Genomic DNA, 18,251 nt, shown 5'->3' with positions numbered 1-18,251 from the left:
CGGATCACGGACCAACGGAACCCCGTTTTGCGGACCGTGAAAAAAAACGTCCGTGTGCATGAGGCCTAAGAATGTGGCTTGGGCCTCGTGCACACGACAGTTTTTTTTCACGGTCCGCAAAAAAGGGGTCCGTGATCCGTGACCGTTTTTTCGTCCGTGGGTCTTCCTTGATTTTTGGAGGATCCACGGACATGAAAAAATGTCGTTTTGGTGTCCGCCTGGCCGTGCGGAGCCAAACGGATCCGTCCTGAATTACAATGCAAGTCAATGGGGACGGATCCGTTTCATGTTGACACAATATGGTGCCATTTCAAACTGATCCGTCCCCATTGACTTTCAATGTAAAGTCTGGAGTTCTTTTATACCATCGGATTGGAGTTTTCTCCAATCCGATGGTATATTTTAACTTGAAGCGTCCCCATCACCATCGGAACGCCTCTGTTAGAATATACTGTCGGATATGAGCTACTTCGTGAAACTCAGATCCGACAGTATATTCTAACAGAGGCGTTCCCATGGTGATGGGGACGCTTCTAGTTAGAATACACTACAAACTTTGTACAAGACTGCCCCCTGCTGCCTGGCAGCACCCGATCTCTTACAGGGGGCCGTGATCAGCACAATTAACCCCTCAGGTGCTGCACCTGAAGGGGTTAATTGTGCGTATCATAGCCCCCTGTAAGAGATCCAGGGCTGCCAAGGCAGCAGGGGGCAGACCCCCCCTCCCTCCCCAGTTTAAATTTCATTGGTGGCCAGTGCGGCCCCCCCTCCCTCCCTCTATTGTATTAATAACATTGGTGGCCAGTGTGCGGCCCCCCCCCCCTTCCTCCCTCTAGTGTAGTAAATCGTTGGTGGCACAGTGTGCGCCCACCATCGCCCCCCCCCCCTCCCTCTATTCTAATAAATCGTTGGTGGCACAGTGTGCGCCCACCATCGCCCCCTCCCTCTATTGTAATAAATCGTTGGTGGCACAGTGTGCGCCCACCATCGCCCCCCCCCTCCCTCTATAGCAGTAACAACATTGGTGGCAGTGTGCGGCCTCCCATTCTCCCCCCCCCCCCCCCCATCATTGGTGGTAGCGGAGTTCCGATCGGAGTCCCAGTTTAATCGCTGGGGCTCCGATCGGTAACCATGGCAACCAGGACGCTACTGCAGTCCTGGTTGCCATGGTTACTTAGCAATAGTACAATAGTAGAAGACTCATAGTTACCTGCTTGCTGCTGCGATGTCTGTGTCCGGCCGGGAGCTCCACCTACTGGTAAGTGAAAGGTCTGTGCGGCGCATTGCTAAAGAACTGTCACTTACCAGTAGGAGGAGCTCCCGGCCGGTCACAGACATCGCAGCAGCAAGCAGGTAAGTATGAATCTTCTACTGTTGTACTATTGCTAAGTAACCATGGCAACCAGGGCTGCAGTAGCTTCCTGGTTGCCATGGTTACCGATCGGAGCCCCAGCGATTAAACTGGGACTCCGATCGGAACTCCGCTGCCACCAATGATGGGGGGGGGGGGGGGGGGGGGATGGGAGGCCGCACACTGCCACCAATGTTGTTACTGCTATAGAGGGAGGGGGGGGCCGATGGTGGGCGCACACTGTGCCACCAACGGTTTATTACAATAGAGGGAGGGAGGGGGGGGCGATGGTGGGCGCACACTCTGCCACCAACGATATTCAAACTGGGGAGGGGGGGGTCTGCCCCCTGCTGCCTGGCAGCCCTGATCTCTCACAGGGGAATATGATAGCACAATTAACCCCTTCAGGTGCGGCACCTAAAGGGGTTAATTGTACTATCATATCCCCCTGTAAGAGATCGGGTGCTGCCAGGCAGCAGGGGGCAGTCTTGTACAAAGTTTGTAGTGTATTCTAACTAGAAGCGTCCCCATCACCATGGGAACGCTTCTGTGTTAGAATATACTGTCGGATATGAGTTTTCACGAAGTGAAAACTTAGATCAGAAAAAGCTTTTATGCAGACGGATCTTCGGATCCGTCTGTATGAAAGCAACCTACGGCCACGGATCACGGACACGGATGCCAATCTTGTGTGCGTCCGTGTTCTTTCACGGACCCATTGACTTGAATGGGTCCGTGAACCGTTGTCCGTCAAAAAAATAGGACCGGTCATATTTTTTTGACGGACAGGATACACGGATCACGGCCTCTGCTGCAAAACGGTGCATTTTCCGATTTTTCCACGGACCCATTGAAAGTCAATGGATCCGCGAAAAAAAACGGAAAACGGCACAAACGGTCGTGTGCATGAGGCCTTAAATAAGTGTTTATGATCTTGGTAGTTTAGAGATAAGGGTTATAGTGCAAGGACCAGTCACACAACTAGAAAAACAGTTAACCCTTTGTGACAGAATAGAGTAATAAAAAATTTATTTTTAGCCAAAAATTAGTAAAAACATGTTCTAGCATTTTGCGGATGCTATGGAACGGACGTGCTGGTGTGGACAGTATACAGTGTGCTGTCCACATCTTTTGTGGCTCCATTTACGTAAATGGGTCCGCATCAGATCTGCCAAAATATGTGGACAAAACATAAGTTTGTGTGCATGAGCCCTTAAAGCCATAATACATCACCCACAGCAGTGTATGGTGCCCTACTGGATTGTAGGATTTTTAAGTCAGATTCCATATAAATCCAGCACTAAAAAAAAGTCATGTTGGATGCAGTATACGGGCTCTTTCACACTTGCGTTGTCCGGATCCGGCGTGTACTCCATTTGCCGGAATTACACGCCGGATCCGGAAAAAACGCAAGTGTACTGAAAGCATTTGAAGACTGATCCGTCTTCAAAATGCTTTCAGTGTTACTATGGCAGCCAGGATGCTATTAAAGTCCTGGTTGCCATAGTAGGAGCGGGGGAGCAGTATACTTACCGTCCGTGCGGCTCCCGGGGCGCTCCAGAATGACGTCAGAGCGCCCCATGCGCATGGATGACGTGTCATGTGATCACGTCATCCATGCGCCTGGGGCGCCCTGACGTCACTCTGGAGCGCCCCGGGAGCCGCACGGACGGTAAGTATGCTGCTCCCCCGCTCCCCACTACACTTTTTACCATGGCTGCCAGGACTTTAGCGTCCCGGCAGCCATGGTAACCATTCGGAAAAAGCTAAACGTCGGATCCGGCAATGCGCCGAAACGACGTTTAGCTTAAGGCCGGATCCGGATCAATGCCTTTCAATGGGCATTCATTCCGGATCCGGCCTTGCGGCAAGTGTTCCGGATTTTTGGCCGGAGCAAAAAGCGCAGCATGCTGCGGTATTTTCTCCGGCCAAAAAACGTTCCGGTCCGGAACTGAAGACATCCTGAACGGATTTCTCTCAATTCAGAATGCATTAGGATAATCCTGATCAGGATTCTTCCGGCATAGAGCCCCGACGACGGAACTCTATGCCGGAAGAAAAGAACGCAGGTGTGAAAGAGCCTACAGAGGTATTCTCCTCTAGAGTTTATCCCCATAATACAGCAACACAGATGGGAAGGACATTTATTAAGATCAGCGTTTTACATGCCGGTCTTCATCTATAACCCTCTGGCGTCAGATGCGCCACAATCAAGATGCACAAGCTTCTTAATAATTGCGTATCTGTGAACTGAAATCAACACCAGCAAGGTAGAGATTTTAGTTATAATCTACGCCGGTTTCCTGGCATGGATTATAATAAATGTGCTGGGCTGGTTATGCCCAGCCCTGACAACCTTTTGGAAAAGTGGCAAGTAGGGTGCAAAACCCTCAGTCTGTTTATGCACGATTTCTCTTATTTTTTTTTTATGCCAATTATCTGATGTATAAGGCCTCATTCACCCAGCCGTGCCAAAACAGCGGGTCCGCAATACGTGGGCACCGGCCGCGTGCACCCCGCATCATGGATGCAAACCCATTCATTTGAATGCTTCCGCAATCCAGAAGGTGTGGTGCCGAACCCCACGGAGTGCTTACGTGGGGTTTCTGTCTGTGCCTCCGCACCGCTAAAAAGTAGTGCAAGATTGTCTATCTGCAGAATCCACATGGATGTTGCCCGTGCATTAGGGGCAAATTGCGGCCCCCAATTCACGGAACGGCCGATCAACTGCCGTGTGCATGAGGCTTAAGGGTTGATAAATGCCCACCTTAGTGTCTACAGCTCTGCAATGTGGACAGACACCTTGCACACAGTTGTCATCCAGCTCTGTTATGTACGGAGCCGTAGTAGGACCGCCATACAGAAGCATGAGGCCTCTACTGTGTGTGCCTTCAGTTTCATACAAGGGTTTTCTCCATTGCATTCTGCACAAACCTGCAATGCTTGTAGGAGGGGGCGATACGGGGGCTCATTTATAAACATTTTTACATCCGTTTTTGGCGTAAAAATGTCACAAGAACCCTTTTTGTGACTTTTGTTGCATGGGTGGTTTTACGCCATCCTTGCCACTTGTGGCGGAGGCCAGGGCTTTGGCAAATTTACTGTCTTTTATGCCTGAAAACAGGTGTAAAAGAGGAGTAAAAACTGCTCCAGTCAGGGGCGCACGTTCTGCCGGAGGCGTGCCAGCAGCACACGGGGGAGAGTCCCCAGACCAGTGGCAGACTGGGAACGTAAAGTGGCCCTGGCAAAAAACTAAAAGTGGCCCCATGTTGTAGGCGGGTCCAAATTGATAAAAGTCAGCGCCAATATCTATAGGTGGGGCCAGAAAATACTACAGTGCCGCATAAAATACTGATCCTGCAGAGCCAAATACGCAATGCAGCAAAATACAAACTGTCGTGTGCACGAGCCCTTACAGTAAAATGCAGGAGGGCACCATCTTCTGCCAGCCAGGTGTATAAATACCAGATGCTACTAGTATTAATTAATGCTGAGACCATTGCAATGGCTGCCTCGTGGAGGTGATATAGTCACTGTGGGCAGCAGATTTTCATGGCATTAATGAATGCTTCTCCCCATACTGTGGAGAAGATCGCTGCATGTAATAGCAGCAGTCTCCTCCACTGATGAGCAGGCGATTGTCAGGAAGGAACGCTGCAGGAATAAGCAGTGTAAAGCGGCCTTAAAGGGGGTATTCCAATCACGGACAATGCGATATGCCCCCATTCTTTGATACCCACACCTATATCGGGAACGGAGTCCCGGAAGGTGGTGGCTGAAGGACTCTGGTCCGGCCACCGCTCCCATTGACTTCTATGAGCCCAACTGAAATAGCGGAGCCAGGGCTCAACTATTTTCCATGGCCCCATAGAAAATAAATGGAGGGCGGCTGCGCAGTGTGCCCTCCAACACTTTCAGGGCTCTGTTCTCGATATAGGTGCAGGTCCCAGCGGTACAATAGGGGCATATCCTAGCGACATTGTCTGTGATGGGAAAACCTCTTTAGGGCTTATGCCCACGAACATATTTCCGCGTCCGTTCAGTTCTTTTTTTTTTTTTTTGCGGACCGTATGCATTCTGTTTCCTTATGTCCGTATTTCCATTCCGCAAAAAAAACAGAACATGTCCTATTCGCATTACAGACAAGGGTAGGACTGTTCTATTAGGGGCCAGCTGTTCCGTTCTGCAAAATACGAAATGCACACGGATGTCATCCGTATTTTTGCGGACCACAAAATACATACGGTCGTGTGCATGAGCCCTTAAGATCACTATACACAATACCAGGTGTTGGCTGTAAAGCGTTATCATCTACCTCTTAATTACGGCTCAGGTAATTGATTATGCTGCCATTTGCACCAGGGAGCTTACACAATGAATTTGGGATTGACTTTTTTTTTTTTTTCTTGGGGCACCTGTGTTATTTGTTTGCCACGTTTCTGTGTCGTTCTTATCCAAACGCGGTGTTTGCGCACTAGTGTTTTTCGTCATGCTGTTTTACCCCCTACAGAGAAGGTGATGGGAAAACTATGGCACCTAATAACATCAGGAGCAAAAAAAACAAAAAAAACGCTTGTGAGTTCCCATAGACTGGCATCTGGCGCTGGCATTTTTACTAATGTGAAAAAATAGTATTGCACCATATATGCTACTAAAGATGCAGAAAAACGCCAAGGAAAAACCCTTGCGTGAATGCACGCTTACTGCAATTTAATTTACGGACTGGTGGAGCCCCAACCCTGGCTTTTCTATGAGGCAATCCCCCTAAAAAAACTGCACTGTGTGAACAAAGCCTAAAAGGCCATTTTGCGTCACCCGTGCCAGATGATTATAATACGTGTGACGCGTTGAGAAAAGTGGCGCTCTCTTAGTTTTTCCCCAGTCTACATGTAATAAATCAGAAACCTTCCAAAAATAGACCCGGTTTGGTGCCACAAGGGTGGCACGTGTAATTATCCCTGGGCACAGCCGCCGAGGGATACAGGCTGTACCTGGTAGCCTAGTGCAGGGCGTGTGTACTCTGCAGAGCAGGAGATGGAAACTGGGTGTATTATTAGTGCATATTCTAGCAACTCCTCTGGTTCATTACTCCACAGGAAATGCTTTCGCTGCCTCCCCCTCCTTTTTCACTCCAGGCCTCCCCACCTCTCTGCTCATCCATCGCGCGTTCCCCTCTGGTTCCTGGGGGATGGAATGCATTATTTCCCCGTCCCCCATCCTTCTGAGTCACCCACCCCCCCTTTCTAACCCTCTGTCTTGCTAATAAATCATGCGCTGTAATGGCACTGTCCCTGTTATGACTCCTATGGGCTTCTTAATGTTCTCTCTCTGCACTTTCTTCCAATCATCTCCCGTGGGTCGCCTCCACGTAAGATGAGTGGCCTGGAGGCGAATGGGTTAATATTGCAAAGCTGGACTCCAGCGAAAGATGACCATACCGCGTGGAAAAATTGTATGCCGAAGGATCTTTTGGATGGTTAGCAAACTGGCCCAGCCGAATGTGTGTATATAGGAAGAGACGAGGGGTTGGCAGACACCTGTACAGTCACATACATTATGCGGCCACCCAAGTATTTCACACACGCCCATTGCAAACAGGTGCAACGTATCGAGCGCGCACAGCCATGCAATCTCCATAGAGAAGCATGGGCCGCGATGAAGAGCTCACACTGTAAGGCCTCATGCACACGGCCGTGCCCGTATTGCGGTCTGCAAACAGTGGGTCCGCAATACATGGGGACTGGCCGTGTGCACCCCACATCACGGATGCGGACCTGTTCACTTTAATGGGTCCGCAGTGCGGAGCAGAGGTTTCTCTCCGTGCCTCTGTGTTCTATTTTTTTGCGGTGCGGACGGATCACGGAGCCATTCAAGTTGAATGTGTCTGAATCTGTCGCGGCAGCTGCACGGATAGTGCCCGTGCGTTGGGGACTGCAATATGTGTGCACGAGTCCTGAGGATAAGGGGCAGATTTCACCACGATTATGCAACGTAAAGGTTTTGGATTTTGCTGTAGATTTAATAGATTTCATCCTCCACATTGCAAAGGGTGGTCAGTGGTTGACGTGGTGCAGATCCCGGCAAACCCACCGCACATGGTCCCGTCACAGGATTAGACCTTCGTCAGAAATCAGTTTGTAAAAATTCAGATTTTCTACATCTGCTCCGATAAACCATCAACGCGCCCAGACGGTAGCCATTGGCTGAACGTGAAAGCTTGGTTAGGCCAAGGATGCATGTGTTGTCTGGGGAGGAAGCTGCTTTCCGAACAAAAAGGATCAGGCGTTGAAATGTAATATGACCAAGCCTTCTTTCTGCAACATCCGTCAGGAGACCTTCATATACATAAGATAGTCAAGCGGTCCTGCTGAAATCTATGTCTCATGTCTATGGGTTTAGTTTTTTTTTTGCAAAGTGGAAGCGTTTAGGAGTAACAGCTCAGCCATGAAGTGGTATACCATAAAAAAAAAAAAAATTGCCTGCCTCTGGAAGTGAGAGCTTCAGGAAATGGCCATGATCGAGCAGCATCACACAGGTCTAAGATCACCATACACAATGCCAAGTGTTGGCTGGAGAGGTGTAAAGCGCGTCGTCACTGGACTTCTGATGGAGGAATCTGGGTTTGGGAAAATTACATTCACCTAGACTAAGGCTATATTCACACAACGATGTTGTTTTGCTCCGCATCAGCGCTGCATTTTTTACGGCTCGGATGCGCACCCTTTTACTTCAATTGGGCCACAAAAGATGCAGACAGCACTCTGTGTTTCTCCGTTCCACGGCCCCACAAAAAAATAGAACATGTCCTCATCTTGACCGTTTTGCGGACAAGAATAGGCATTTCTATAATGGGCCGCCCTTTCCATTAATTGCTGAACACACACACACACGGGCGGCATCCGTGTTTTGTGGATCTGCAATTTGCGGCACGGTCGTGTGAATGTAGCCTAATTATGCCTGCCCGATCTAAAGTGTCTGCCAGACCCATAGATGTTAGGTTGGTGGTGGATCCAATGGAACTACAATGCAAAATGACTACAGTGAATTTTACATAGGTACTAAAAAATAAAATAAAAAATTGGTATCTGTTCACACAAGCACATAGTAACGTAGTATGTGAGGCTATAAAAAGACAGCCGTCCGGCCTGTACATATTGGGGGTCATAGGGGTGCTTTAGGCGCAGATTGCGTCTTTTCCCCGCTCACACCAGGTCTAAAAAAGTGGGCGTAGAAAATGGTCTAAATATAAGACAGCAAGGAAGCTATCGTACATTTAGACCGGCGGTGGATGAGCCGAAGTTATGGAGAGGCCGGCGCCTCTTCATAACGTCGTCGGATCCACCGTTAGATGTAGGGGTTATTAAGACCTGCGTCTAAAACACGGGTCTTAATAAATGACCCCCATCATCTCCTTATTCCTCTCCATATTGTATGCCATAAGCAGGATTGGATCCCAGCTGAAAGAAAGCCTTAGGGTCCATTCACGCGTCCGTAGTGTATTTCGGATCCGCAATACATCCGACCGGCACCCCCCATAGAACTGCCTAATCTTGTCTGCAATTTTTTTGCATTTCTGAGAATGAATGGGTCCGCACCCGTTCCCGATATTGCAGAAAGGCATGCAGACGTGTGAATGGACTCTTATGTGAAGAAGCCACATATCACGTACACCGATATACCGACCTGTCAGGGCGACTGCACGCAATGCAGATTTGTATGCAGAAAATACGCATGAAATCGGCACACACAAAAACTAAACACGATCACCGTTTTGGTGTGTTTTATGTGGCTTTTGTTAACACTCCTATTGAAGTCTATAGGGTAAGCCCCTCTACAGAAGGTGCGGAATCACAACAATTGACATTCTGTGGATTTTAAAATCCACACCGCAAGTCAATTTCCGCACCTAAGAAAAAAGCAATTGCACATGAGATTTGAGATCTCATACACTTTGCTGCTACTGTATTACGCTGCGGAAAAAACACAAGCAATCTGCACCATGTGCAAGTATTCCGCATGGGTACAATGCTTGATACGAACGCATTGCGTCCGCACGGAATCCGGACCCATTCATTTCAATGGCTCTGTGTACATGAGCGTTGGTTTTCACGCATCACTTGTGCGTTGCATGAAAATCGCAGCATGTTCTATAGGCCTCATGCACACGACCGTGCCATTTGTTGCGATCCACAAACTGCGTATCCGCAAAAAACGGAAGGCGCCCGTGTTGCCTTCCGCAATTTGCGGAACGGAACGGAACGGGCGCCGGCAATATAAATGCCTATTCTATGCCTATTGTCCGCAAAGTGCGTATTATATTTTTTTAGCGGGGCCGCGGAACGGAGCCACGGATGCGGATAGCACACGGAGTGCTGTCTGCATCTTTTGCGGCCCCGTTGAAATGAATGGGTCCGCATCCGAACCGCCAAAACGGTGGTTCGGATGCGGACCCAAACAACGGTCGTGTGCATGAGTCCATATTCTGTGATTTTCACACAACGCTGGCCCCATAGAAGTGGATGCAAGCAAGTGCGGATGCGATGCATTTTTCACGTATGGTTGCTAAGAGATGTTTTTTATCATGCGCGTGTAAAACGCATTAAATCGCATTGCACCCGCACGATAAAAACTGAACAACTGTCATCGGCGCAGGCGCACTGAGGGAGTTCTGAGGAGGCGAGCCTCCTTATCTCAGGGCACCTGCGCCGAATCAAGACAGGTGCGCGATTTTTGAAATGCAGACAGGGCCGGCCGGAGGAGGAGATCGCTGCTGGTCCTGTCAATCAACAGGAGGAGGGGGCGTTTTTTTGCGGCGGCTACCAGCAAGTAGCCGCCCTACTTGCTGGTAGACAGGTAATTTGCATATTATAAAAGTATGTTTTTTGCATTATCTACTGAACGAAAATGATCAATAACATAATGTATAGATATATCGCAGTATAGGGATTATAAGTACCCCCCCAAAAAAAAAAAGTTTAGTGGGGTGACAGAAGCCCTTTATTATATGGGCCATATTCCTGAGGCAAAAGGCTGGAAACCAGGCCCCTCCAAAACCCAGTGGCGAGGTTATTTTCGCCACACTATGTAAAACGGTGCAAGAAAAAGGTAGCTCCTCCCTAATGGTCCTGTATAGACTTTAGTGGTTTCTTCTATAGCTACATGTTCTTACAATAAGTTCATTCAAAACTCACAAGACACAATGGTGGCAGTGTTCTCATTTTATGGAATTATTGTAACAACCTCTTCTTTGTCTGACGTCCATATAACGTCATCTCTCCTGGATATCCTTGGTGCTGCACTGAACACTCACTCTTTCAAGAATGGGGGGCAGAGATTGCAATGGCAGCCAGACCTACTACTCCTGGAAAAGGCCAAGGTTCCTCGAAGATCCATACAGCTGGTAATGGATAATAACTGTTGATTTGGATCACCCAAGCACATGGCTGTATTCAGGATCTGTCAATATGGCGCTCATAGCATTGCTTCTAAAGGATAATACTGCACCCCAAAGAGGTAATTCATAGTGCCGTCTGCCCATCTGGATGAGTTCTTATTTCAAAGGGAACCATGGGGAAGTTTTACTAAGCAAAACGTCTCACAATTCTGCCACAAAGTTGGTATATGCGCTGCGGGCATCAAGTCTAAACGTCTCCCTAGATGAAAAGTGTCTAAAAAAGGCAGCATGGCGTAAGTCACCACATTTATTGACTGTTTCTGTAGTTATTTTGGCACAAAATATTGGCCACCAACCAAGAGGTGGCAAAAGGAAAGAACACTAGATGTAGGAAGTGTGAATTCACAAAGATCTATCTATGGACGCAAGGGCTTTATCAAGGTGGCACTCTGGTATTCACCCTTTAACTCCTATGCAGGGATCTGGACTTCACTGCAGGGGAACCACCAGGCTGCTACCTCTCAGTCTCTGTTAAAGTGACTGCTGACCCATGGGGGTTAAGAGATACCGGTGTGGAGCACTGAGGGATCAGGAGAATCCGTAGTCTGGGACAAGCTGGAGTCAGGACAGACAGAGTATGAGCAATTTGATGATGTCACAGCCTTTGCTGTATGCGCCGTGACTCATGTGCCATGCTTGCGGTTGCCGGTGGCAACGTGTTTCTGTTTTGGCATGTGGTGGCAGTGTCTCGGCTTTGGCTGTGTGCGCCGTGACATGGTTGCCACACATGCTGTTGCCGGTGGCAATGTGGTGGCTGGTGTGTGCACTTCCCCATTAAGTTGTAGCCTTCCCCTGTCTGGTGCTGTAAGGGTTTACCCCCTGATTGGGTGTGGTCGCTTTGAGCTATTTAGCTTCTGCTAGAAGCCTGTAGCTCAGTGTTTCTCCATGCTTGGTGTGTGCTGGTGGTTCACTGCTCCTGGCTTTACCATCTGTCCGGTGAGGGCCACCATTGTGGTCATCAAGGTCTTCCCAGCTTCTCCCTTGTATCCTCTATGTACCCAACCTCACTTGTTGTATGTTTGGTGTGGGTTTATGTTCAGGGTTTGTTGTACGTCTTGTTTGCCGTTACATGTCTGGGCTGTTGTTGGTGTTTGTCCCTGCATGTGTGGAAGATGTTTTTCCCTGTGTGTGTTGTACCTCCGCGAGGGGGCTGGTTTCCCGGAGGGGGAACCATAAGCCTGTATGCAGCGCTGCCTGGAGCTTCCGTGCATCTGGTGTTCACAAGGAGGTCCAGTTAGATGTTTGGTGCCGTCTTTCCATCTCTGCTTCAGCTAGTAAGTGTTGGTTGTTGCTAGTGTTCTGTTGTTACACTGTGTACTTACCTGCCGTTCAGTTGTGGCATATGGTCTTTTCCCTCCACCTGTTACTAGGCAGCTGGAGACTTCAGAATTCGTCTGATTCTCTGAGGAACCGGTTGTGTCCTATTCCTGACCCCCATGCCAGGGACCATCAGGATCCAGTGCATGAGCCCTCCCACCTTCAGGGTTCGCTCAGGCGGTCAGGAGATCAGAGTCAGGATTAGGATGGCTGTAGGTTGTGGCCTACTGTAGTCTGGCCTAGTAACAGTTCCCACTATGTGGTGGGGAGTCTCCCCCACTCCCCACCGTGACAGATGAACAGTCTGAGATCAAGACAGGCAGCGAAGGTTCAAATCAAGAAAACAGGCAGAAGTTGGTACATGGGCAGACAAACGTAAACATCACACATTTGCAGGACACTAGCTGACAAGAACCTTTTATGGTACTTTCACACTTGCAGCAGAGGATTCCAGCAGGCTGTCCTCCGGAAAAACGTATCCGGTAATAATTTTTCTTTGCATTTCTAAAGGTCTGCACTTAATGCCGGCACTAATACACTTCAATGTAAATTAATGCCGGATCCAGCATTCCGGCAAGTGTTCTGTATTTTTGGCCGGAGAGAACTGCAGCATGCTGCGGTATTTTCTCCATCCAAAAAATGTAAGAGGGACTGAACTGATGCATCCTGAATGGAATGCTCTATATTCAGAATGCATTAGGATAAAACTGATCTTTTTTTTTTTTTACGGTATTGAGCTCCTGTGATGGAACTCAATACCGGAAAACAAAACCGCTAGTGTGAAAGTACCCTTACTCAGACAACTTCCCACAGGGGAGGGTGACTTAAGTATCAATGGATACTAGCCATTGGCTGAGGGAATTAGGACGCATGTGCGCTGGCCCTCTGAGAGCTGGAAGGAGCATGGTCTCCCTATGGGTGGTAAGAGATGGTGCAGGCAGACAGCAAGTCATAGCCTGCACCAGGGGAGGAAGGAGAAGACCCGCAGGTCCGAAAATCCGGAATACAGGAGTGGGGGAGCAGGTGAATAGCACTGCTGCCATGCCCACTCAGAAGAGCAGGTTTGCAGCAGGCATGGACAGTCACCATAACGCTATCATATTAATCGTGATGTAATCATATCATACATCGTTAGATCATGAAGACAAATTGTAGCTACTTTCTCTTAACTCCTTGTGATCAGCTCTTCTAGCTGGTGAAAGCCACTACAGGGGTAATGTAGTATTACACAATGGACATTCAACTGAGTGACCGACCATGCAACGCATCAATGGCCTGGGTCTGACAGATCAGCTCTCCATACTGGCTCATAGACAGGGGGTTTCAAGTAGGGCACAGTCACGAGGGGGGTTTATTTGATTATTGGATAATCGGAGGGAGTGATGAGGGAACAGCCCCAACAATATTTGCCTAAAAAGCACTGTGCCACAAAAGGAGAGAAAACAGTCCACATAGAAGGGTATATATCCAGTAGAGTGGGATATACAGTCAAGGTGATATAGTCTACAGAACTCTTCTTACTGGTCACAAGGGGCAGCAACGCTCCAGATCCTCCTCCTGATGGGTGTCCCTCAGGGGGAGTTGGCCTCAACATCAACTCCCTTCTCAAGTGGCATCCACCGGCAGGTCTCCCCAGACAACCAATCTTCTTTAAGAGGGTCCTCCCCTTCTCAGTGCAGAGTCTTCTTTTAGTATCTCCTAGGGTTCTGGATACTACAGCACCAGCTCCACTAAGGTCTACATCCAGGTCTCTCAAAGCAGTGTTGTTTCTTCTGTATCCCTCTGTGTACTGGCCTTAGCATCTGCTCCCACTAGGGTCTATATCCAGATCTCTCTGAAGATCTCAAACAACTGTAGCTGAAGTCCTTAAAGGCTTTGTACACCGTTTTTTTTTAAATTATTGCATTGTACTCATTTTGAGCTAAAAATAATTTTTTTAAATTAGTCTTTATTAAAGATATGGAGTCCTTTTTTCTGTATAGAGCTGAGAGGTTTTTCCATGAGACCAGGAGCTGATGGGCTCCTTATCTCTGATGTTATAAAGTGAAAGTACCAATCACACATCTAAAAAAAACAGTTAAACCAGGGACGTAGCTATAAGGGGTGCAGAGTTAGCAGTCGCTACCGGGCCCAGGAGCCTGAGGGGGCCCTGTGACAATCACCCGCCAATCCCGTCGTACTATGCCACAGTTGCCATACAGGTCTTGTCCACTAGAAACTTCTGGAGGCGAATCCACTGTGAGCACAGTAGACGTTTAAGATTGGTTGGTGTGCCCATACATGATACAATCGGTAAAATAAAATGATTGATTTCGCACTGGAAATCAAATTAATTTGCTGCCACTACTCTTCGTATTGAATCGGGGCGAAGAGACCCTGGCTAGCTAATCCTAAAAGGGAAGAAACGGTTATTTGCAACCTAGCTAACCAATTAACAATTTATAAAAAATAAGACAATGCGGTAGTATGTCTCTTCTGAGGACAGAGTTCTTAACATAGACCAAATAATCCAGTAACAAGGGCAAAACTGGAATGATAAAATCGTTAGTTTTATTCCAAAAACTATACACAAAAAATATATACATTAAAACTGACAGATAAATATACCTTCCAGTCGAACAGATTGGTTGAATAGAAATAGGAAAGAGGTGGAAGGGAATAGAATGTCTGTAAGTTCAGAATTACCGTGGTAAAGTCCAGTAAAAGATAAAGTTTTTAAAGGAGTAATCCAAGATGGCGGTGTTCCAGTGTCGAGCGGGCGGTTGTGATGTTAGTCGATGTTAGATGAAGGACCAGGATCTGCGTGGGTCACTCTGTTTTACCCACTCTGGAGCTGGGAATGGCTGCGACACGCACAAGTCCATCCTTGTGTAATTGGAAGAGGGGCAGTCCTTGCCCTGAGATGGAGAAAATCTGGCAGCATCATTGCTTTGCCAGTTTCTCTGTACCGGTAGTTCAAATTAGGAAATAAAAGGTGGCTTTCAGGTCATCTTCCTTCTTGTACCAACCAGCTGTGTGATAAGTGTAACGGATCTCCTAGCACCCCGACCGGGTACCTCAGTTTATGGATGCTCCTAGTGTTTCCCGAGGACTCCAAGCACTCCGCTCTACACCAAAACCACCACAGGAACCAGGAACAGCTCCTACAAGAGCTAATAGTATAGCCAGGGGAGTATAGCAAATCTTCAGCGTATAGCAATCCCCAGTGTCGATCAGTTACCCAAACACCAGCCTCAACATGATGAAGGGTAAAACAGGAACTCTTTATTGAACACACAGCATTGACTTATATACACATGAAATACTGAGGACATGACATAGCAGCCAATCCTCTACAGTTTAAACACAAAACAAACCCTATTCAAACACAATGGCATTGTCTGTGACGCAATTAATAAACACACTGGCATTGTTTTTGACGCAATCAACAATAAACATGCAAACAGATATCTTCACCCCCTCCATAATGAATGAATGGGAAGAAGAGACACATGTGATGGGATTATCTCCCGAGTGTATCATAGGAGTCGGCTGCTATTATAATCAACTATCTTAATCCCATCACTAACACAATCAGTGGGAGCCCCAGTGCAGAGTTAACCCTTTTTGTGTTGCTGAATCCACACCATGCCTTTTTAATGAGCAATAGGAAATATGTGGCATATAAATTACACATATAAATCAGGGTTCATAGTTCCTTGTAACCCCAAAAGGTCTGAGGGGGTCTCCATAGTTCTCGGTCCATAGTCTGTAGGAAGGAGGCTGGCCCTCAGGCTTCTCCAGCAGCCCCAGTGACGGTTCAGTCCAGCACAATAAGGATCTGTCCTTTTCTTCTGAAGTTTGCTGCCCAGGCTAAAGGTGTGAGACCTACTGCGATGCAGGAGCCACACAGACTGGGAAGATGCACTTTTTATGAGGTTTTGTCATGATGATATCAGAGTGATGGATGTATAACCTGGCAGGGGGTGCTCCTCTGTCCAGGAAGATTATTTTGGCATGGAGGTGCTAATTGACTCTGATCTGTGAGCTGTACTAGCAAGGTGACTTACTTCTGGGTTTAAAAAAATATATATTTTAACTCTTTGTGTGCAGGAGAGGACTCTTGTAATTTTTTGTGATTTTAAAACCGGACGTATTGTGATTCTTCGTATTGCTGAGATCGCGAAGCGTCACAGGCCCCAAAGACCCTTGTGCCGCACAAGAAAACACCAGAAAGTACATGCTGGTCAAGTTACACCTCTGGTTGGAGGTAAGCAGTTAGGTCAAACATTTGGCATGGCGGGCGGTGGGGGGTGCTTTTAAAATTCTTGCCTCAGGCAGCAGTTAGGCTATGTGCTTCCCTGGCCACAAAGCACTGAGCTGAACTCCTGCACCAGGGCCCATGAGCCTTTAACTACGCCCAAATGTATCCTTTGTGACAGAACAGCTCAATATTTTTAATAAGGGCCAATTGAAAAAAAGATTTTTCAGCTAAAAATGAGTAACATGCAATCATAAAAAAATTGTCTCCGAAGTTGTACTTAACCTTTAAAAGGTAATTTGTCAAAAAATAAATTCTGTTAAAACCAGATAGTGACACACACTTTTTTCTGTTTTTATTTCTGATTGCAGATTTTTTATTTTTTTTAATGCTTTCCTGAGTGAGATTATGGAGACTGCCATCTTGCCTGAGCTGTTCTTAACATCATTTAGAAATCTGCTTTATGGCAGCCACCATGGGCTGTAGACATAATAGACAGGAGCTGACTCAATGACCTCTATGGAAGAGTTTTCTAGGCACGCCCTGTGTCCTGTGCAGAGGTCAGGAGGGAGTAGATAAGCTGGGACATCACCTACTGTGAACAGAGTATCTTGTGTTATCTATATATAGGTAATATCTGTCATTCTAATCCCCCTGTAATAATAAGCCCATTATTAAGCTTAGTGGACAGGGGGGAAACTGCAGGATTGTATGTTTTGTTTTTGTAATATAGATATTGAAGCGAGACATAAAATATTTTAAACATAAAAATATTTTTAACATGAAAACATGATTTAAACAATAGGTCATTTTCTGATTACATATTCCCTTTAAATACCTGAGTGGGGGTCATCTTGCAAGGCACCGCAGGCATCTAGGCAATAGATGTGCAACCCAGAAGATGCCCATCAGCCAACAAGCGATCGTTTGCATGTTCTTCAACTGACTGACTGCTCGATGATACGATCCAATTATCGAGAAAGAACATTCTCTATGTATATCTACATTCCTATGATAACTGGCCTGGTTATCGTGCAGTCTAAAGGCTTGTGCACACGACTATGTATTTTGCGGTCAGCAAAACACGGATCCGCGAAAAAAAAAAATATATGGCGACAACCGTGTGACATCCGTATTGCATCCGTTTTTTTTTTGTTTTTTTGCGGATTCGTTGTAATAAAGCCTGTCCTTGTCCGCAAAACGGACAAGAGTAGGACATGTTCTATTTGTTTTGCGAATGGACCTACGGACACGGAATGCACACAGATTTCCGATTTTTCCCCAAGCCCTGGATCCAACTGAACATAACATCACAGGGACTCTCACACAATGGCATCCATACAGGGCATGTCTTTATGAGCCAACCCCTTTAAAGGGATTTTTGGTGTTGCATATAATCTACATTAAAATGGGCATAAGTAAAAAAAAAAGGTGCAATACCAGACACAGCGTAAGGACAAGACTGGGATGTGCCCCATTCCCAAGTGGTCCCTGTCGTAGTACCGCCACCTACAAGACACTTAAGGCATGGCCTAAGAATACTGTAAAAATGTCTCTTAAAGGGTTACCCCACAAAAAATGATGATTACACTTACCAGTAATCGGATTTTCCATAACTTATTCCATAATAAGTATATTGCCGGATCTATGTGAGGTACAGGGCTGGTTCTAGCTTTGCTATAAAGAAATTGTCATGTACTAGATGACGTCTGATTTTCATTTTTTTACATTGATCCTAAAAGGATCCCTTAAGGGGGTTTTCTGGGAGTAAAATATTGATGACCTATCCTTAGGAAAGTTCATCAATATCTGATCTGTGGGGGTCCAACTCCTGGCACCCCTGCTGATCAGCTGCCAGTGATGTCACGTTCATTGGTCACATGGCCAAG

Source organism: Bufo gargarizans, unplaced genomic scaffold (genome assembly GCF_014858855.1).
Source record: "Bufo gargarizans isolate SCDJY-AF-19 unplaced genomic scaffold, ASM1485885v1 original_scaffold_2086_pilon, whole genome shotgun sequence".
Taxonomy (NCBI): Eukaryota; Metazoa; Chordata; class Amphibia; order Anura; family Bufonidae; genus Bufo; species Bufo gargarizans.
This window is presented reverse-complemented; position numbering follows the sequence as displayed.